This window comes from Hippoglossus stenolepis, chromosome 13, assembly GCF_022539355.2.
Source record: "Hippoglossus stenolepis isolate QCI-W04-F060 chromosome 13, HSTE1.2, whole genome shotgun sequence".
Lineage (NCBI taxonomy): Eukaryota > Metazoa > Chordata > Actinopteri > Pleuronectiformes > Pleuronectidae > Hippoglossus > Hippoglossus stenolepis.
This window is the reverse complement of record NC_061495.1, coordinates 10,129,603-10,151,711: the sequence shown is the minus strand read 5'-3', so window position 1 is coordinate 10,151,711 and position 22,109 is coordinate 10,129,603. Positions and strand designations below refer to the sequence as shown.

Below are 22,109 nucleotides of genomic sequence, written 5' to 3'. Positions count from 1 at the left end.
TCATCCCCGAGATTTCCTACTTGAACTGAACAAAACAATCCAAATGGAGTTTTGTTTTTTTGTTTTTTTATTATTCTGGCAGTGTGGCCATTTTGAGCATTTAGATACAGAAATTAAAGACAGGACAGATTCAGCATTTGGGCCGACTGACTGCAACACATAAAGATGACATTCTACAGTGCAACTACAGACAAAATGTGTGATGACAATGAAGATTACATAGATTACTCTTCAGTTTGAATATAGATGCCGGCATTTGTTTTCACAGTGTTATTGGATCAACAACTCTCTGACAGTTTGAACATTATAAACCTAGCAAAAAGGAATAACAGTTTAAGTGCTGTTGTGTTGAATTGCATGAGATAAAACAAACTGCTCCTGATATTGCATCCACCCCCTGGAGTTTGCAGGATTTGATTGATAACCATAACAAAAAAACCTGACTCAGTCCAAGATAAGAACCTTACTCCCTCAATATGAGATCTCACTGTACGATTCCAATGAAGTCATACAAAGCTACTCAGGCTTTAGAAGCAGCTTTCTCTGCACTGCATCACCCGCACTCCAATCACACACCCCAGGAGGGAAAGTTAGGTGCCATGTCTCCCTCCGATGCACAGGGATTTTCAATTCATCGGTGTCCTCAAAGTGGAAATTGGCAGACCGTAGACTTAGTTAGTGCGGCGAAGTACTCTTTCCTTGCTGGCACATATTGAAAGAATAAGTGTATGGCCTTAAGAGATTTAGCCAGCTGTCTCATAAAAGAAGCCTCTCCTGAAGGTATTATGAAGTATATAGTGGCAACAAACACACACCATAAAAAGCTAAAGGATCTTCTTTCTGCAGGCTCTCGAAAAAAAAAAACGTTGAGCTCTTTGAATAGCCTCTGTGGTAATATGAGTCTTTTCACGCCCAGAGAAATGTAAGCATGGCGAAAATTGTATGAAAGCTGGCATGTTGTGAGTTTGGCTGGCCTTAAATCCTTGATGCCATCAGGAGCCATTTCCTCCATTTTCATGACACTTATTCCTTTTGCAAACTCTTTAAACCACAGTTAAGTACAGCTGAGGCACAATTAGATGTGTTGAATTAAAGTAATAACCTAATAATTGCATTGGAAAATATACATTATGGACAATATTATACAAACAGCTTTTTATTCATTTTAAAGGTACAATATGTAACGTTGGCCGCTAGGGGTCTCTCAATCAATACAATAACAAAAGATCTAATTTGAAGACGTGGTAAAGCAGTTACCAGGCTAACTAGTCTGTCTCTGCTCGGAAAGTACACAAGTCAACATAGGTCAAGTCGATTTTAGACATTTTACTGAAGAATTATTGCATATATCTTTATGGAGATGCAAAATCAGAAAGCTCTAAACATTTGGAGTAAGTTGAGTGGTTAACTTGATTTGAGAACTGTATCTATCTGCACCAGTGATGGGGTTAAGTTCGTCTAAATGTAGCGTGTTCAGTTTGGCTGAATCCTGAAACATATTGTCAATGAGGAGGAGGGAAGCTCCCTCGTTCCTAAACTGAATAAATAAAACTGTGACCTTCTAAATAATGGCAGATCAGATAAAACAAGGTCAAATCAGATGTTAAGAATGAGTGCAGTAAAAAAAAAAGCCCTTAACATACAAGCATAATTTGTTGGAAAATTACAATAATACAGTATGGAACACAATGTATGTAATTGCGTGACATTTTCTTGATGCTTTAGGCAGATTGTGGAAAAGGTTAACAGTATACAAGTACACACATGTGGGCAGTCTGAACACACGATACAACATAACACCCACAGAATATTCAAACAGAGAACACATCTGTTGACCTTTGTGAAATCCCCCCGGACTTGTCTCTGACAAACGGAGCTTTAATGAGAGAGCCCAGTAAACATACATGAAATGTCACTGGTGCTATTGCAATAATATGTTTGCTTTTTAAAAAATCCAGTTACAGTTTCAGTCACAAGTGCTAATCCCACGCATGATTTGTTACTTTAACATTGTTATGAGTCATCTTGTTTTCTATCGTTTACAGGAGGTGGATGAGAGGGACTGGGATCATGTTTGTCTCCGTGCATTCGTTGGACCCACTGGTTTTAGTCATTGCCACGTGTTTGATCCAGAACATGTTATCTCATCCTTTGCACTATTCAGTGGCACAAGCAGCACCAGGCTGAGCCGCAGCTGGTCCTCAACACCCCCTTACCCACAGACCTGGTTATGCTGCACCACAGCACATGGAATAGGATCATGTGCATTTTGAGCAGCCATGCAGGAGGGGATATTTGTACTAACCCGAAAGCCAAATTGGATCAGTTAATTCTTCATGTTGCATTGTTAAAAACTAATCCGACAGTATATTGTTGTCAAAGAGGACATGTGCTTTTTTTCAGTTTTCCATTTCCTCTATTGTGCTTTATAGATTTTTTTGAGAACGTCAAAGATCTCCATAATTAGGAAACCCAAAATCCGCAGTTAGGGGAACTCCTCTCCTCTGCAGAAAAAACTCTGACCCTGAAGCCTCTGAAACACCTCCTCAGCAGTCTGGACATTATTTTTGCGTTGCTCCACAGCAACCAGGGACCATTCAAAAAGGCACAAGGACAAGGTGAGAAATAGGACATTTTCTCCTTTAGAATTTCAAGTGTTCCAAAAAATGCTAGCAAGTTACAAAAGTATATAAATTGTGTGTAACGTAAGAAACTAGAAAAGAGCAATTAAGGGCACTAACTCAAAAAGAGGCGAAGCAATAAAGAACACAAGTTTAACTCAACCAAACATAACCAAAACTGAGCTGCTCACAAATGACACAGGGAGCTTATGAAGACATTGACTAGTCCGAGACAAACACAAAGGGGGACTGTACTAACTACTAACAATAGTAAATTAACTTAAGATGTGCAAACATAAATACCCTATGAAAATAAATTTATCTACAAAGAAATGTTAGTCTGAAGCAAATGATGAAGAAACCATAAAATGAAAGGATTTGAGAAATCTTAAATTTTAGCTTCATCTCAGGATGATATTTTATCAAACATGATAAATCTTTCAGCTACATTCCTTTGTAATATCTTGATCAGTTCCACATGCCACATTAAAGTGTTAGTGATAGAAATACATGTATTTGTGTTGTGTTTATCCAGTGTTGTTTGTGTTTTTGTGCTTGTTAATCAATTTCCACTTCCTTCTACGGACATGAGGTACTCAACACTTCATTGCTTTCAAAGTGACCCTGAGGCAATGCTATTGGAGGCCAATGGACTGATGGGCAGTGGACATAGTTTTGTTACCAAGTTGTCAAAAGTAAGAATCTTTATTTATTATCTTCATCTCACAGCATACAGATGTTGTATGCACGTATCACTGTGTGATACACTTTATCAGTGTTTGAAAGTCCCTGAAGACATTAACCCACTTGATAAATCCCCTTGCACATAAAACTCTGACATGAAGCTTTCATTTCTTGTTTCTTTCAGATTTAGGATATTTATCTTTACACCATGTGAATAATGTTTTTTAGAGGAAATTCTGCCGGTCCCTTTGGTGGTGTAGATCTTATTTTTAAATTACTTTACCAAATATCTGATATCTGCCTCTTTTCCAGATAAGCTCCTTTAGCCAGAGTGCAGGCAGATGTCTTGTTGCCAGGTGAAGCCAAGGACCTCATCATCCTTCTCCTGTCAAAGAAGAATGCGAAGCGCCTGGGCACAGGTCAGTGGCAGCATTCATACAAATAGACATCTGTCCTTTTAAGAGGCTTGAATACCTCCTCTGAGTTTACTGATTTCCAAAATACAAAAAAAACATGTTGCATCTCAACTTTCAGGATATACCAAAATTACCTGTTGTGGCCTTTTTTTTTTTGAAAAAGAAACCCTCAGCCCTATTTGTTGGGCTAATGCTTCCTAAAATACTATTGCATTTAAAAACAACATCACAGCGACAGGGAGGGGGTGTAATAATGGCTGCACCAGCTCTGTTTTTGCTCCGGGCCCCTTCCTTGTCCAATGTTCCCATGAGAACAGAGCAGCAGGGTAGAGCAGATTTGCTCAACACTATTGAATGACCAAAACAGTTATTGACTTACATCGCATTTCATTATAGTGCCAATTATCTGCTTCTGGTGCTTGGTTTTGTTTGAATAACTCCCCACATTAGATTGAATTAGCTCACAGTGTATTCCCAGGTTATGACTGCATCTCCTGAGCAAGGTCTTTGTTGTCCCAGCTGCTCAGAGTTCTCCATTATTTCGTTATAATACTAACAAGTGTCACGATAAGAGGTGCCCTCAGCTAGAAAGAGACTAATCCACAGAGAGACCGGGTCCTGATAACTGCAGAGGGCTCCACTTGGAAGGGAAGTGTTTCTCTTAATAACAAAGGAAGATACTGTATCAGTGGGGTTGGGGAGGCGGTGTGGACAGACAGGGAGACGCAGCTCTTAAGTTCAATTTGTGGTGATATACAGGCTAAACATTTGATCGCTGGACTTCTTATTCGGGGAGCAGGTGATGGGAAAGTATATTCATCCTTCCATAGGATCTGGACTGGAACCCCACAGTCACCGTTTGTCCCTCAGATGTAAAATAAACAAAGACACATGACAAACCAGACTCATGTTTCATAGAAGAACAGAACACTTGGTACTTTGATAACGACCTGTTGTCTTGAAAATTAATATTATTTGATATTTAAAATAATTTCACCCTTGAGTTTTGGCTGAAGTGTCCCCATCCTGTAATAACAGGATATTAAATTTTTCAAATATGTATATAAATGTTCTGATTCAGAGAGAGCCCAAACATTGACTCTACATAAGCATTGGCCCTGCAAGGTCCAAGACAGTTTGAAACACCACTTTGAGCCAATTTGAGCCCTGTTCAACCCATAAATCAAGATATATTTCATAAAAATGTGATATTAAATCCTTATTTAGTTCACAGTTCAAAAGGCACAATAAATAACAGTATCTCTTTAAGCAGTTAAGTTCATCATAGAGCCAATGGATGGACATGATTCGTGTTTTTCTTCAAGTTGTGTTCATTTTTCCAGTCTGGTGGGAATCTCAGTTAGTATAAATATACTTTCAGTTTTTATTAATAACTTGATGCATGACGGATGTTGAGGCATTTTCCACCGACCAGTCAGACACGTCCTCTGAATTTGTATCCAGCTCCCCAATCCCCACTGCTCTTTAAGTTGGTCTGAATCTATTTCTCTCTAATAGATAAACATACTGTGGGTCTGTTAAGAAGTAATAAAAATACTAATACTGCACCTGAAACATTTCTTACTTACCAGATCCAACAGATGATATAAACCTGTAAATCCTGCTGAAAACCTATGTCTTTCAAGAACTGAAGGGGATTTTCATGTTATTTCAAAAACCTGCTGACAGGTTCCGTGAATTGTCACTGGGTTGGGTAAACAAACAGAAATGAAGGCTTTGAAAGACGCCCACTCAGACTCCATCTCCCCAAGTTCCCTTGGGATGCACAGGAATTTCATGCCTGAGTTGGAGATTGAAGACCTTGTGGGGTCAGACATTCCCAGGCCACCGTCTGTACATGTTTGTGTTTGCCAGGTATGTCTGACAGCCTTTCCTCTCCGTCTGATCCAACTCACTACCAGGTGCTGTTGGGTTAATCAGAATCAGAATCAGAATCAGAATTCTTTTATTGGCCAAGTGTATTTTCACCTACAGGAAATTGACTTGGTGTGACAGCCCTGCTCTTCTCTTCACAAGAGAAACATCCGAGTCGATCGTCCGCCTCTGGTCTGAAGGTGTTCTGGTACCACGCTTACTTTCGATCATGGTGTTTGTAATGTCCAATGGTTTTAATAATGTGGACCGGAATACTTTTATATACAATAAATGTGTTGGCTACCATATATATATATATATATATAAAGGCCCTAGGTGACATTAAATTGTGGTATGAAGTATATCAGAAAATCAAACCCACACCATGGCTCACTGTGACCCGAGGCCTAACTGAGAAATATGTGTTAGTTTTGTCCTGTAACTTTTTATCCATCTCTTCTCCTCTCCTATTTGTTTCTCCGAATCAACTCCTGCTCTTTTTTCAACCCATGCATGCACTGTCTGTGTGGAAGTGGTTGGACTTAGCGTCAGATGGACAAGTACTCATACAACTGTTAATTATTTGAGGGCAGTCAAGGGTAAAAGCAGAAATCCTTCCTACAGCATGAGGAGACTTCAATGACACAATGTTTCATATTGTAAAAAATATACTGGATTTCATGTGGATCCTATTTTTATGTAATATTTAACACTTGTTTTACATTTTTTGCTCTTCAGTAGATTAATTTAAAGAATGCAAGAAGGAAGCTGGCTCTCGGGTCTTTAGTGAACTTATCCTCTATGACAAGGCCATCTAATATTTTGCCCTTCAGGCAGATTTGCAGTCTACAATTCTCTTTTCGCTCTCCAGATGGCTTGAGTGCCATTATCTTTGCTCCTCTGTCATTTTAATCCCCCGAGGATTGTGAATGTAAAGATTGTTGATCGAGCCGGCCTTGGAAAAAATCTGATCCACACTAACTCCTTCGCGTTAGCAATACGGTGTCATGCTGGGGCTGTTGACACCGTCAGCCCGTCATTAGCGCTCCATGAAAGACATGAAGACATTTGGCTAATTGGGGAAATTAAAACGATTAACCAAAGGCAACTGTTACTTGCAGTTTTAGTCTTGTTTGTTCTAAACGAGTGCCGGTGACTGATGGGAAATCGAAGTCATTTAAACCTTTGTGGGATCACATCTAAAGGACGTTACATGACAGTTATGTCACGTGGATTCGTGAATGTAACAGTGTAAAAAACACTAGCATTTCTGTGCCCATCTTAATGATGTTGAGAATATATGCTTGTCAAACAGTTATTCCATCTCTTCATGTACTGTAAGCTCTGGCTAATTAGTAGCCCAATGGTATTGTGGTAACCCTTCACCTTGTGTTCCAGTGTGTGGTGAGAGTCGGATCCTGAGCAGTGGGACTCCAGAATTAGAGACAGAAGAAATAAGCAGAGCGAGCACAAGAACATAGTGCACATGGCTGAGGATCATATTCTCAAAACACTACATCCTCGTGATTTACACAAACACAATCAGAGTAAAGAAGTACATGTAGCCCAATGCAACAACGAATGCACAGACTTACACATTGGGGGGAATAAAAAAGCTGTGGCACAACACAGAAGTCCAAAGAGCAAATAACAGATACACACAGGACGTCTAAATAATAGTCTTTTCATGTAGAATATTCCAAAAATAATGACCCCTACCCCTGTTACAGGTTCATTCTCGTACTAGTCCTGTTCAGCCTTCACATTAAAGTGGTATAAACTAGCCTGAATAACTTAGCCCGAAACAGGATTCTAATTCTTATAATCATCAGGCTGAGGCAAAGGAAATGTATCAAGTTGATAATTGTCTTCTCACCAAAGTCTTCTCCACTTCCATTTCATCAGCAGTCTCACCGGCGTGTTCATTAAAAAACGTTATCACCTAAATCACTTTACTTAACAACATCCTCCTCTAAAACGTATCAGTGGCTACAGTTGCTGGAAATTGTTTAAGATGCAAATATGCTTCTGCTGCTAGTGAAATGTTAATTTAAGAGGCTAGAGCAGAGGTCACTTATAGTCGAACCTTAGACTTCTATCCAGACCCAAACATCTAGCCAATTAATCATTGAGAATGTCGAGAGTGTTTCTATTTTACCCAGTGAAGCTTCACTAGCCTTTACGGCCTCGGTTTATCAGCCCAGGAAACTCACAGACCAATTTCATGCATTATAAATCATCTCATGAGATGCCAATCAAGTCTGTGAATTCTGATGAGCATTCGGACCAGAGTTGGGGGTCAGACCCTAACAGACAAAAAGAGGAAGAATAGTCGTTGATTAGTCATGAAGAGAAAATTCATAAAACTAACTTTATATGGCAAACTCTAAAAAACACTATAACCAGGCATTTGAAAAAAACGGTCTGTTATGTACTTTTTCCGACATGAGACAAGAGCAATATTTTCTATTAGAGTCTCTATATTTGAACCCCTCCACTTCAATGTGAAAACTGAGAATACATTTTGTGAGAATATCATTGGATTATACTTTCTTCGATTTGACAGTCAGTTGATGACACACAGAACCTTGATACATCTAATATTTCAATCTATATTGCACTCAATCATAACGCTAGTAGACAAGATGTTTTGGGCCTTTGATTTCTCAGAATCTTTATTGAATTCCCCTGGTCTAGACCAACGGATGAGAGCCTTATACCTGACATAGCACTCTACATAGCATAGTTCTGAGCAAAACATTTTATATTTCAATTTACAAGCCTTTCTGTATTTCTGATTAAATGTCTGCTGTGAAATGCATAACAATACACATAATGCATTTAAAGACATTTGACAGGGACAGCCGCGAGGCAGCAGGAATGGAAATGGTAAAGCACTAAAGTCGAGCCTTTAAATTACTGATCTACTAATGAGTCAGGTTCCCGGCGCTGAGGGAACTCTCTCTCTCCAGCCCACATTTAGTCCTCAGGCCACACAGCACAGAGTGGATGGGACTCATCACCTTTATGAAGTCCTGGAGTCTGCTGGTTCATCATTTTGGGTAAGCTGTTGTGGCTGGTGGAAAATGTCAATTCTCCCACTTCCAGATGTCTCCTTTGACCCTCTTCTTACACGCTGCAGCAATAACTAAGACCAGCGATAGAGTGGCACTGCAGCAAGGTGGGACAAATGATTTGGCAAAGGATATATTGAAGGAAGAAATATTTTCACTGAACCGAGGATGCATACATTCTGGACTGAGACATTCACTGAATCAAATCAGATGTAACCCATATGCACTCTTGCCTGTGAGCTGATTGTGGGGTTGTTTGACCTCTGCGTTTTCTGAGCTGTTTTCCTGGCTGGGCTCCAGCAGCAGTGCATCATTTGCCTTTTAGAATGCAGTGAATTGGTCTCCAGTCTGTTTGCCAGCCGCCCCGATTCTAATGCAAAAGCAATACACAGCCAGGGAGCAGGAATTCAGGTGGCATACACTGGCCAACTTCACAAACCCCCAAAGACCCACCTTACGAGATATAGTTTTTTTCTGTAAAAGTCTTTGTAAAGACAATAGTAAAAGGGTAATCTACTTACAACTTACCTTTAACAGGGTTATTAAGTTCAATCTTTTGATTTATACTTGCTACAGTAGTAAGATTCAACAGCTCATGCATTGAGAATTGTCTATCCTTACTTATGTTGTAAATGTAGCCATACTGCATTACGGCAGACAGTCAGGACCACCAGGATTTTAAAGTTGGTATATAGGTGCTATAAAGCTTTTTAATGTTGTTTAATGTTTTACTCTCCCACATATCAAAATAGTTTGGAATTTGGATGGTCCGCCCCTTTTTGCCAGATCTGGGCCACAAGTTAGCCATAGCAATGCCGCATGTCAACCAAGGGTGCCAAAGGTGGCCCAAATTTGTTTGGTACTGTTAGGGCCATATTCACCATTCACCACATGGGCCACTTCAGTTCACATCCGGATTACACCTTGCCTGGAGCATGTTTGCCAAAAAAGACCCACATTTGTTTCGGGATATTTGGGCCACATTTGCCACTTTACAAGTTGTCAATTGAGGCTCACGTACATTTTGTCCGGGCCACAAGAAGAGCAGAAGTGCTGCATCATTGCCTGAAGGGGCCCACATCAGTATGCTAGCGCTGTTACCTGTGGAGGCACAGATATGCTGCAGCAGGTCACGTGAAGTTATATGCTTGAAGTTATTATGGTGTCAGAAGAGCACCTGGAAAATGGCTTTTCACTCTAAACTCTTAAATGCTCATAAATGCTAAATGTTGAAGAGGGAGAGAAGCAGAGGAGGGAGGGCCGTGTGTGTGAGTGGGTTTCATCTGCATTTTTTAGATATTAGTCCAACCAGGAGTCACCAGATGTTCAACGCAGCACCACACATCATTAAGTTAATATCAGGCATTTAGCATGAGTCATGGATTATTTTCCGGGAAGAATAATCAGCATACATTAGTGGAGAGGGTTCAGATCTGGGCTGCTGGCAGATTCTGTCAAACACAGATTAAAAGCATGTACAGCACATGCTGTACCAAGAAGTACCAAGGATTAAGAAGTAAAACTTGAAGTTCTTTTTAAAATGCAAGACAATGATCAAATTCATCTAGTGGTTGAGTAGTTTCATCATTGTCAGGAATGAGATGTACTGTCTGTGTTGAATGTGAGAAACATGGCAGCCATGTGGGTCAAGGAAGAACCCAATACCTTATTGAGCGGACTACATTTAGCAGGCAGATTTTTTTTTTCACTTTCTTTAAGTTATAGGGCATTTTTCAATTTTCTTGTCAATTTTCTCAAGAAGTAATGCAGAGAAATTCAGCTTGACTGAATTTAAGGGGACTATTGGGCCTTGGTGGAAGTATGTGCTCTACTGATTGCTGTTCTTGTTGTGTATTTATTTATTGGCCTTAAATCTTATTCTAATCTTTTAACTAAAATTGTAAATTGCTGAACACCTACAAACTCCTCCTATTCACTTACAGATCCCTCCATAGCCTCGCTCCCCAGTACATATCTCACTGACTTCCACCTCGTACCAAGTCCAGGACTCTGCGATCATCTTACCGTAGTTTTCTAACCATTACCAGATAGAAGGATTTTGAGGACAGAGATTCCAGCATGGTGGCCCCCCCACAACCTAACCCCCCAACAGAATTTCACAATGCCACATCAGTCTTGACATTCAAAAAACCTTTTAAAAATCCATATGACCTGATATGACCTCCGTCTTTGTCCCCTTGAATATGTCCTTGTCCCTAAATATGTAGCATCCTTAGGTCCCTTTCAAAGGCGCTATAAAGATGTAAGTTATTAATATTATTATTACTTGTTCTTGGGCAGGAATAACACATTTGTATACATCACTTACGTTTCACATTGTTAGAAAAATCTGGGCCCACTTTCTCACAAAATTTTACAAAATAAAAGTAGTGACCTTGAGGTAAACTGAGTTAAAAACATTGATGAGAATGCAGAATGAGAGATGGGTGAAATGCAACTTGCACTGCGTTAGTTCTCTGTAGTGCTGCTGTCCTTGTCTCACAAAGACCAAAGTTACTTCCCTTTGTCTTTCATTATTCGTCCTCTCCTCATCATCTTTGTTCTCGACATTGACTCGTTCTTTGATATATCTTGCAGTTTTTCATTCTGTTTCCTTTTACCCATGTAATGAATTCCGCCTGACAGGTTATTGAGATGCCAATATGTTATTATTTTTTTATTTTTTGGGGGGAAATGAATAGGAAGTCATAGGGAACAGCCTCACCAAGGATGCGGTGGTATTGTTGTTTTTCAGCCTGATACGTGCAGGCTGCAAAACGGGGAAACTATCAGCACTCGCTTTCTGTGAGGAATTACTTTCTCCTTTTTTCTGCATGACGCTTCTGTGTTAAGCCTCCGCACACATGTGGGCATTTCTCTCAGCTGATGTGAGGTCATTAACTCTGAGAGGCTGGATCAATTTTGCCCCCTACTGACAAATCTGAAAGATGCTCATGTCTTGCATTTCCTTTGCATTTTGCATTTTGCATTTTGCATTTTGCATTTTGCATTTTGACCCTTTAAACTTTAAACTTTAAAATAGGAACAAAATCACTAATCATTTTTAATTTCAGATTCCGCCAACAGTCCTGGATTTTGATAATTTAGATAAGGCTATTTTATAATCACAATCAATAAGGGGTTCTCCGGTGTCATTTGTTGTTTCTGAATGACTTTGAGATGAAGGTAGAAGCAAGATCCTGGATATTTGTCAGCTAAATAATGTGAAAGGATCCAGAATAACCCTTGAATGATCACTGAATTGTCTGGTAACTTATTATATATTATAAGTTAATATTTTCTATCTTGTCTATTAACATTTGATGATCTTTTTTGACCTGTTGTGTCCTTTTGTGCATTTCAGACATTCTAAATACAGCAGTGTTCGTTATATTACACCTAAACTGGCAGTGTTTCTGCTGCAGCTTGTCCTTGCTGTGTAACAATCACATCATAACAATGACAATGTCCTGGTGCTGCAGGTTTGGTTTTCATGGGTTTAACCGTGAAGACACACACATGTAGCACCACGTCCAGGAAGAGCGGGACAACAGCGATACATCATGTGCTAACAACCAGGACGGAGAAGATGACTCTGTCACCACCTGGTCTTAACAATGATCTATCTTCTCTTCTACTTTTGACAAGAGTCATGGTCAAGGAGTGAAAAGTCTATAAGGGGCCCTCGGGGACAGGCCGCACCGAGACAAAGAAGGGAGTTGTGGGGGGGTGGGGGGGACTCCAGCAAGGTATTCCTTAGTGAGCTGCAATAAGCCTGATGTAGTGGTTTTCTGATTGGGTCAATATTTCTCTTTTATTTTAATGGTGTCATCAGTGTCACCACCAAATAAAGTATAAATGCTATTACTGTGTCTTGGAGGCTTTTATGGGTCTAAAAGAATAAAAACCTGGAAAAAAAACTCGGAGCGCTCAGGTTAGAAATGTCAACTTTATTGAAATAAACGAGAACATGTTTTTTTCACACAAACCCTTAATACTGACTTAAGGTGCAGTTTAAACATCAACAACTACAGGAACATGCAGTTTGTATTAATCGTAGACTGAATATAAAGATGAGAGGACCGCTCCACAAAAGTCAAGCCAAAGTTTCTCGATCAGCCCCTGGTGGCTGGTTGCAGTATATACCCCCACCTACTCCGTGTTAGTGGATGGGACATGGACCATACTAAACTTGTACAATTTTACCTCAAAGGGAACTTATTTCAAAATAAGTGCCCAAAAGCTTTTATTTGTTTTATTGTAACTATTGTACACACAGGGGACTCAGTGATGAGGTTAGGAATCTACGCCTCACAGTGAAAACAATATGTATCAGCGAATACCACTGAGCTGTTGTTCTTTACCAGCATGTTGATGGTAGACAGCTCTGCAGAGGTCACTGTTTTCTGCAGTGGAGAGTTTATATTCCCGACATAAGATAAGAATATCTGTTGATTTGGGCGTCCGGCAGCTTGTGGAGTTTGCCCTCACTATAAATAACTAAACAATGCAAACCTTTGTTGTAGAATTCCTGCTTAACCGTGTATGTAACTGACGATTTGACGCCCCGCTAAACAGAAATCATGAGGCTGAGCGACTACAGGTATACTGGCACATATTTGTTTGAACAACAGGAGGCATGTAAAATCATACGGCCCCTGCTGTCATCTGACAACAGTGAGAAATAAGCAGGTGCTGCAAATGCAAATCCACTTTGACGCTTTAATTTACGTCTTTTTGAGGGAATTGTCGACAGATATTTGCTTTAACCTCTGTTACATTGTCAATCATGTGTAAAGTGGTTGTTGAAACACAGAGAATACAGTTTTACACACAAAACAAAATTACCAAGTTCTTTTGGACAAATCAAGTCACTTGGAAACTTTATGGAGACTTTTCTTTTTTCTTTTACATCTGGATTATAGTTCTGCCAGTCTGACAAATAGTAAGAACGAAGAAAAAGTCAGACTAACAAAAAGTACTTATGTGCTTTATAATCTTAAGCCCTTCATGACCCCATGTTCGGGCTGGAATTATCTGAAAGTCCTGTCAGATTTGCCGGCAGCCAGTGCTGAGGTGGTGGTAATAAAGTTCTAAGAATTTCTGTCCAGTGGAAGGATAATAGTGATTTTCTTCCCTACATGCTGATACAATAGTCCTTATTGGATCTTTTTTTTTCTTTCCTTCAGGGGTTGGTGCCACTCGTGGTTTTCCTAATTGAACCTTCCACTCTGCCAGACTCTGCCATCAATAACATCTACCCCGCCGCTCCCTCCGTTCCCCTCACCCAGTCATCTGACCTCTTAGCGATAAGAGCCGCCTCTCATCCCCCCCCCCACCTCTCCTCAAGATTGACAAGCTGACACACCATCTCTGAGGTCGGCCGGGCTAATTGGTTTGCGCACATCTTAGATGGACCATTAGGCCTCACAACTACTAAACTAAAAACATCTCTCTCCCCTCTCTCTCTCTCTCTCTCTCTCTGTCGCTCTCTTTCTCTTTTTGAGGGTGGCTGATGGAGGCGGCGATAATGGTCCAGCGAGGAGTAATAACGTTCCAGTGCAATCTGCGGCTCACATATGTTGTAAGCTGAAATGATTGGCTGTTTAATCTTTTTGGGTCTTTCTCTCTTTTATCTCCTGCACGGCTCACAGGGAGTGTAGCGTGGTGGATTGGGGGAGTTGGCCGTGAGTGGCTGTGAATGGAAGCAAAGCCGGCTTTTATTCACTGTAAGTTTGGATTCGTGGTAAAATATAGGAATTCAAATGTTGATATTGCCTTCACAACAGGGACGTGTGTGTATCCTGCTGTAATCATCCTGCCCACGGTAACTGTTACTTTACTGCAGCTAACAGAGGAAAGAAAGAAATACTTACAAACTACTCCCACTAACTACAACCTCAATCAGCATCGGAGGTTTTCCCAAAGCCATCTTTACCGTGCATCAATATTTTTTTAAATTACAGTAATTTGTTGAGGTGCACTTCAGCTACAGTGCAGCTACAGCAGGTACATGCACCAGCTCGGCCCTGTCCTCTTATGCATGAAGCCTATCTTGCTCAAGTTAAGGGAAATTCTGGTTTCATTCAATCTTGGTCTAATTTTTTTTGTAGTTTCATACATACTTACCCCTCAGTAATAATAAAAAAATAACATTAAACTTAATTGCTGAGATCTGTGAGCAAAACGACACACAGTCACAAGCAACTCTACCACATTTTCCTAAATGTCTGTTGGAAACATCTCAGTTTAAAGACGAACACAGTTAAATTGCCAAGATTTTGTTTTATGTTAAAGATATAATATAACAACTCTTCATTAAAATGCCTAAAAATTACTGGACTTAGGTTAAATATCTTGTTGACTTGTGTGCTCATATTATCCAGAATGTCAAACCCAGACTTTATTCAAGGTAACTGCTTGTTTCCTTTTTGTTGCTTTTTATTTGTGTCATATCCACTTATACATTACCTCATCCACGATGATCATTTGCATCTGCAGTGCATAGGTGAAGACAACAACTCCCATGACCCCTCGCTGCTTCACATTGTCATCAAACTAGGTCTGTAGTTATAATTTTTGATTGCGAGATTGTCAGATAATTTGACTCATCTTTTTTTTTTATCATCTTTACATCTTTACTAATACCCTGCTTGTTCCTTGCTGTGTTGGACATTGTTGTAATGAACATGTTCATAGAGTAGCCGGCAATGACTTTGACAGAAAAAGTGGCAAAAAGTGCAAAAATGAAGACACAAATTGTGGTAAACCCAGAATTTCACACTAAGTGGGGTTTCAGCTGGCGAAAGATTCAATCGACTCTATTGGAGGCAGGCGAGTGAGACACATGCATACAAAGCACAAAAGACTACTACTCAGGCATTCCCTCTGGCAAACACAGCCATAACAGTGAGGGTTATTATCTGTGACAGGCTGCCACTGACCAATGGTGCCCTGTCACCGGCTGTCTGACTTGTACCTGGTGGCACAAAAAGAAACACCTCTCTCCTCGGCCCAATCTGTTGCCTCACACAGCAGGCAAATGGAGCAGGACATCTACTGTTGCTGCCTCCACGCTTAATGTGTACAAGAGTGACTCGGCTAACTGATTAAACTAATAAGTCGACACTGTTTCCTGGTTATAGCGGTTAGACGCGTCAAAATCCTGACGCCGGAGCTGTGGCAACCTGTGCCAACTTTATAGTGGTTTTACAAGGGTACGCCGCTGGTACGTACAGGTGAGCCTGTGTATATTCAACTCACCCTCAGTTCCACATCAAAGACGAATAATGCTGCACTCCATCACCCCCACCCTGCCTCTCTCTCTCTATCTCTCTCTCCCCCCTGGTCATCCACCTCGGCCCGTCAGGCAGCTGTAGCCTGTAATTGGGAGTGGAGCCTTACAGGCCGTGTAGTGGACGGCTCAGCGGAGACTGCAAGAGTCAATTACCAGAGCTGACAGTGCCGCGGAGAGAAAGGTACACCAGACACACTGTAGCAATCTGTCTGAGCAGGATGAGGGAGACAGAGGGTGTGTGCTAATGTGACGCCAACACGCTACACGTCTCACCTCGTGGTAACACTGACAGCTGTGGCATATTACTTACGTGCAGTGTTTTGGACACATGGCCCAGAAAGGCTGAAGCTGCTAACATATGGCCGTTCCTGTCAGAAAATCCAATTAGCTCCAACGCTGTTGACTAACACATTGATATAACATGACTCATCATTGCATATGTGTGTTTTTTTTTTCTCTTATCACATGACGTGTTTTTCAGTGTTCGACAGGAGACAACAGGTATTTGATAGAATTAAAAAAAACGTATCTCAGTGCCGCTGCTCCCTCGTCTTCAGAATGAATTAAATGTGTCAATGATTGAAACAGCGGCATCATTTTAATCAAAGACGATCCCAGGAACCCCTGCTTCATTTTGCTCCCATCACAGCTGACAGAATTTGATTCATGAGGTCTTCATTCTCCACGCTCGCAGACAGGAATGTGAATGTGAAGCTCGGCTCTCGCCGGTCGCTCTGACGTCTTCTTCTCCGTCTAGATTCTGCTTCCTTTCTGATGCTGTGTCTCAGTATCTTTATTTAATTTTCCCTTACCTTGTTTTCTGCTAGACTACACATTTATTGTGAAGACAATACAAAAAAAACTGTTTATTTAGACTTTCAGATGGTGCAGAGCTTTCAGTTCCTTCAAATCCTCAGTGAACATCCAACCGTTTATCTGGATCAAAGATATGAAAATGGTCCACTGGACCAAAGCGCTGTTATTTCATCACTGACAACAAAAGCTTCATGTTGCACTGTAATTGTGCATTTATTCTGTGTGGGTTTTGGATTTGTGCAAGCAGGCCCTTGGGTCTATTGGTTTCTATTTGTTTTATATTCTCTTTTAAATGTTACCATGTACTGACAGACTAAACACACGTTGTCATCATTCTTACATTGTGCCAATAATACATCACCTATTAACTTTAATGAAACTTTAATGATGTGCTAGAGCAGTGGCTTGCATGCAACACTACAAATGCATGAAGCAGAAATTTAAAATCAGACGGCGTAATTAAACAGAGTGATTCAAGAACACAAGGGAGCACATAGGTAATGTCGATTAGCAACCGATCTCCTTCCCCAGACCTTACATCTGATTTCTGAAGACAGCTATCGGTGAAAGGAGCAAGCGTCTGTTTTTTATGGGTCGCTGACTCGATTGTTACCGGCTGATCTGCTGTAAAACCTATTCAGCCTTCACCAATTTAAAACAAATGTTTAAATGTTGCCTTTAGAACTATGGTTGAAGCAAAAAAACACTTTTACATTAACTTTTTTGAAATATCACATTAGATCAAAGGTGGAAAAATGTCCTAGTGGTTAGCGCCGTCTCCTCGCAGCCAGAAGGTTTCAGCTGAAAACCTCCGGGGCGGCCAGGGCCTTTCTGTGTAAACATGTTATCTCCGTGTCTGCGTGGGTTTTCTCCGGCTTCCATTTACAACCCAGAGACATTCAGCTTAAGTTAAGTGAGAACTCTCAATTGTCCTCGGGTGAGAATTTGAGCCTGAGTGATTGTCTCTGTATTTGCTGGCGAGCCATGGGGCAGCCTGTCTAAACACCCAATGTTAGCTGGGACTGAAGATCGATTGAAGAAACCTGCAAAGTATTGGCTGTATTGATAATAGATGGTAATACATTTGAGATTAAGATGTGTGGTACAAGTTATCTAATATCACAAAGCAGTTAATCTCTATGAACAGATTGTGCATGTGAATATGCAAAATATGTGCGTAGGTGAGAGAAAATCTTTTGGGGTGGGAAGTCTTCTGGTTTGTTATTATCTGTTGGTCTGTTTCCCCCATCCCTTTGTCTTTTGTTTGACTCTCTCTCTCTCTCTCTCTCTCTCTCTCTCTCTCTCTCTCTCTCTCTCTCTCTCTGTCTCCTGGAGATAAACGTTTTGATCCAGCGTTTTGTAAATAAAAACACTCTTGTTTCACTTAGAAAACAAATTTGTCTGTGTCCGCCTTTTGGAGCCGATTTGTCTGATGTATCACAACATGGTTCTGCTTTGGTTTAACCAATCACGTTTGAGCAAGCTTTGGTTGCCTGCAGGTAAAAAGTCCACGTGAAGAGCAAAAGACATTGAAATGCATTGGCTGTCAGCTTTTTAATTTATCTACATTCATATGCAGATAGCTGTTGATTAGAGATTAGTCAAACTGTTGTCTGGACCTAAAACAACTATAAAAAGAGACAGTGTTTGGAGAAACATGCGACCCGTACGATGAAAGAAAGTAGTCAGACTGTTAATGGTGAACAGAAGAGAGAGTCTTGGCCCTGATTTCCACTGTCTACACCGGAAGTCCCCAAATATTGGTTGTTGCCCCCTGAGGCTAATTTGTCATCAGACATTAGCCGATTGGCTGCGAGATTGCAAAGCACGTGACTTGACCCACATAAAACTTAAAAATATGCTCCTGCTCACAACAACAGCACATTTGGTGGCATTTCTCTTGTAGAGTTATTTTACTGTTTGAGTGGATGAGATGAATTGTTCTGCCATTACAACGAGGTCTGATTAACTGAGAGTCGTAGCATTATGCAGTCAGTAACCAACGAGCTGATATGTTGGTTTTTAATGACAAATATATGCATAGGGATCCTTTGATTTGCATATTGCAGCGAGCAATCAGAGTCTGTGCAGGAACGTGAACTAATTTATTTTTCACAGTGAGATGCTGCTGTCAGGACTGGGGAAGCTTTGCCTCATGAAATCTGATAAACTACTGTTTTAATATGATAATGGATCAAAGTAAATGTGGGGCGACTGGAGTCCTGTGTGAGCACCGGTCTCTAGAATACAGTGCTTGCTGGAAATGTATCTTTGCATTCATGAGTCTTGTGGGTTTTAATTGTGTTAGAAGAGGTGTGTAGGGAGCTATTAAACTCTGTGGTCTTCACACACAGTGACACAGTAAACACGATCCATAGTGGCAATTTCATGCCTAACTTGAATTTCCCTATATTCAACATTGATACTGAACTTTTAATGACTCTTAACCTCTCTATTTTAATTCTCTGCATGAAAAATATCTCAGATAGATAAGTGGTGACACTGATCAGATTAGTTTTGCCGCAGCCCAGGAATGATCTCACCAGGATTAAGACTAGTGGAATGTGATGAACAGATTACCTGAACACCTGGATTGCTCAAACCATTAATCAGATTATCCGTGTACGAAACCATCAGTTCCCCGCTAATGCGTCAGAATCCAGCAGGCAGGTGCAGCAAGGCACAGGAAAGATCCAACAAAACCCAAGCATCATATACAGAGCTGAGAGTGTTGTTGAGATGGTAAAAAGTGAAAGTGCATAGACCCTAAGGGTTTCAGTGTGTAGGATTTAGTGACATCTAGTGGTGAAGTTGCATGTTGCAGCTGAATGCCCCAGTTGTCATAAAAACTCAAAAGGTCTTTAGTTTGTCCAGTTTGGGCTACGGTAAAAAACATGGCGTAGACAGGACCCGCTTCCGATGTAGATATAAAGTGTTTAAAAATAAAGGGCTCATTCTAGGGTAACGAAAACATCACTTGGACTATTTTATATTGAATTTCTGCCAATAGATCCCTGTCACCTAAATCTTACACACTGCACCTTTTAATGTACTTTTGTAAAAGTGACAATGGGATGATGTAATGATAGTTGAAAGAATTTAGTTTAAAGTTTTGTGTTTACTTAAAAATCAGACGTTTATTTCGAAAATTCTGCTAAAGTGGCCACAGATGTAGGTTGTGACACAGTTTGCACACACATACCCATTGTGGGTATAGAGGGGGAGTCGAGTGAACGTGAGAAGGTTTCACTTGTCTTCACAGTTCACCTTCCAGATGTGTAGCAGGGAAATGGTGGTCCAGAGATTGTAAACGCCCCCACAAAGTTTCCAACAAGCTTTCAGTGGTTATTGAATGCACGCTGGTGTGAAGTGTGATTTCTCTAAACAAAGACATGCAGATATGTCGTCAACTCTTTACCTCTGTTACTTTTCACACCTCTAGAGAAATGTGGTGGGTGTGTGGTGGCAAGACATCTGACACTTCGGGGGAGGCTGCCTCATATTTCAAATGTGTAGGAAGTTTAGTGGTTTTTTTCTAATATTTATTTATTGACTTATTAAGTGTGAGAGTCGCCTGAGCTGCCAGGGGAGCTTGTGGACGCCCGTGATGTTTTTAAATTGTGAATTATCACCTTAGAGATTTTTCCAGAATATTGTGTGATATGCAAAGCTATAACATTTGAAATCTGGTTTAATTTAAATTAGTCTACAGTTTTTTTTCATGAAATTTAACATGATTTTAGCTTCATTACTTGTTTTGTTCACGTCCATCACATTTTACGCACAGTCATTTCTAACTTTGCTAAGAGTCAAAACTAAAATGTTGTGCATGGTAAACACTAAGCGTGTTAACATTGTTACTGTGAGCATGTTAGCACACTGACATTCGCATTCAGCATGAAAGGAGATGAAACAATCTTTTCTTAAATGGTTTTGCTGTTTTTTTTTATTTCAAAACTAATTCCACACATGTGCTACCGTACTATTTCATTCTATGTTTCCTCAACAGTAGTGTGTCATCCCGGTGGTGATGTCCTCGTTCAAAGAGTTCACTGGTCTCATTTAGGCCCACGACAAACCAGTGGAGCCCTCTGAGGTCGTTTTGCCACATATGAGCTGTGACCAATCGGATTCACCATGCTCGTGTAATGACATCGCTCATCCCGTGCCCTTGAGCTACTGCCGCTGACTTGTGCGTGCCAAATGAGATTTTTCTCCAACCTCTCGAAATACATTTTCCCTCCGCTGTGTCCCCGATCTGATAACATTGTAGAGGAAAATTTATGTCAAGCCCTTGATGGAGCTAAATGTAAATGTCTTTTTGAGGCAGTGTTGAATTTTGGGTTTGTTTTTTTATCTGTCTGAGGTGAATTAAAGGTTTTTTTTGTTGTTTTTTTCCTGACCCCAAACCTTCATCTACACATTTACAAGCTGTAGTGGTTCATTTGTCACAACCCTCTCCTCTCATTGTGACAGGGAGTGCAGACGCATAAATATGTCTTAAACTACTGGATCCTATTAGCGGAGTGCTGTGCTGCTGGAGTGCCATTACAGCCGCTGCTCTTTGAGGTGGAAAGCAGTGATCAACAGAAATGAAATGGCTGCACTGTCAACAGAGAGCTCAGATGAATCTGGGACAAAGTAATGAACACTGCCAGAGCTGCGTGACAGAGGGGCGAGGTGAGATACTCTGCTATGGCTGGACTCCAAGGTCCCCCCTCCCCACCCCCCCTCCAACAAACAAAAAGAAAATGGTCATGACAAAGAGTGGGCGGTCACTTCACGTTTTTAAAAATTGAAGAGCTTCTTGACCTTGGTCGTGATTAACTGTCCGCCAGCTGCCTCTGCATGGTAATTCGGTCTGTTTGCTATCCGAGCCTCCAGCTGGATCTGTTGTGGGGCATTGCAGCCGTGATTATAAATCCTGAGTAAATGGTGAGATCCAGAGAATTATTTTTGGGCGGGACAATGAGACCGTGTGCGACTGGGGGTCTGATGTAGTTCACCCTGACATATGGATGATATGTCATGTCTCCAAATAACCCCTTCTCTAATCTGTTAAGCAATTTTTTCACAAGGTCAAGGATGACTGACTCGTGTCTGTGACAACGCGTGTGTGCAGGTGTGAGCTCCGAGGGCCCGCACACAACCCTGCGCGTTTGCACAATTTAGCGTGCATATGCACAACAACAAACGGCTTTAATGAAAGGGGGGGGGGGTGTGCAGGTATGCTCTGCAGGCAGATGTACTCTGTGTGCTCCGAATGTTTTCACAGTGTCTGTACTGCCTCGGTTGCTGTTCTGCAATTTCACAGCTCAGGGTCTAC

The 22,109-nt window shown here is 40.8% G+C and overlaps 1 long non-coding RNA gene across 1 annotated transcript; it reads left to right on the top strand.

Annotated features, from left to right (window-relative positions):
• Positions 1–2,184: 2,184 nt before the first annotated feature.
• On the top strand, positions 2,185–21,453 carry LOC124854597. Its single transcript, XR_007034779.1, has 4 exons — positions 2,185–2,618; positions 3,214–3,316; positions 3,618–3,724; positions 13,860–21,453. It is a non-coding gene; the product is annotated as an uncharacterized LOC124854597 (long non-coding RNA).
• Positions 21,454–22,109: the final 656 nt, after the last annotated feature.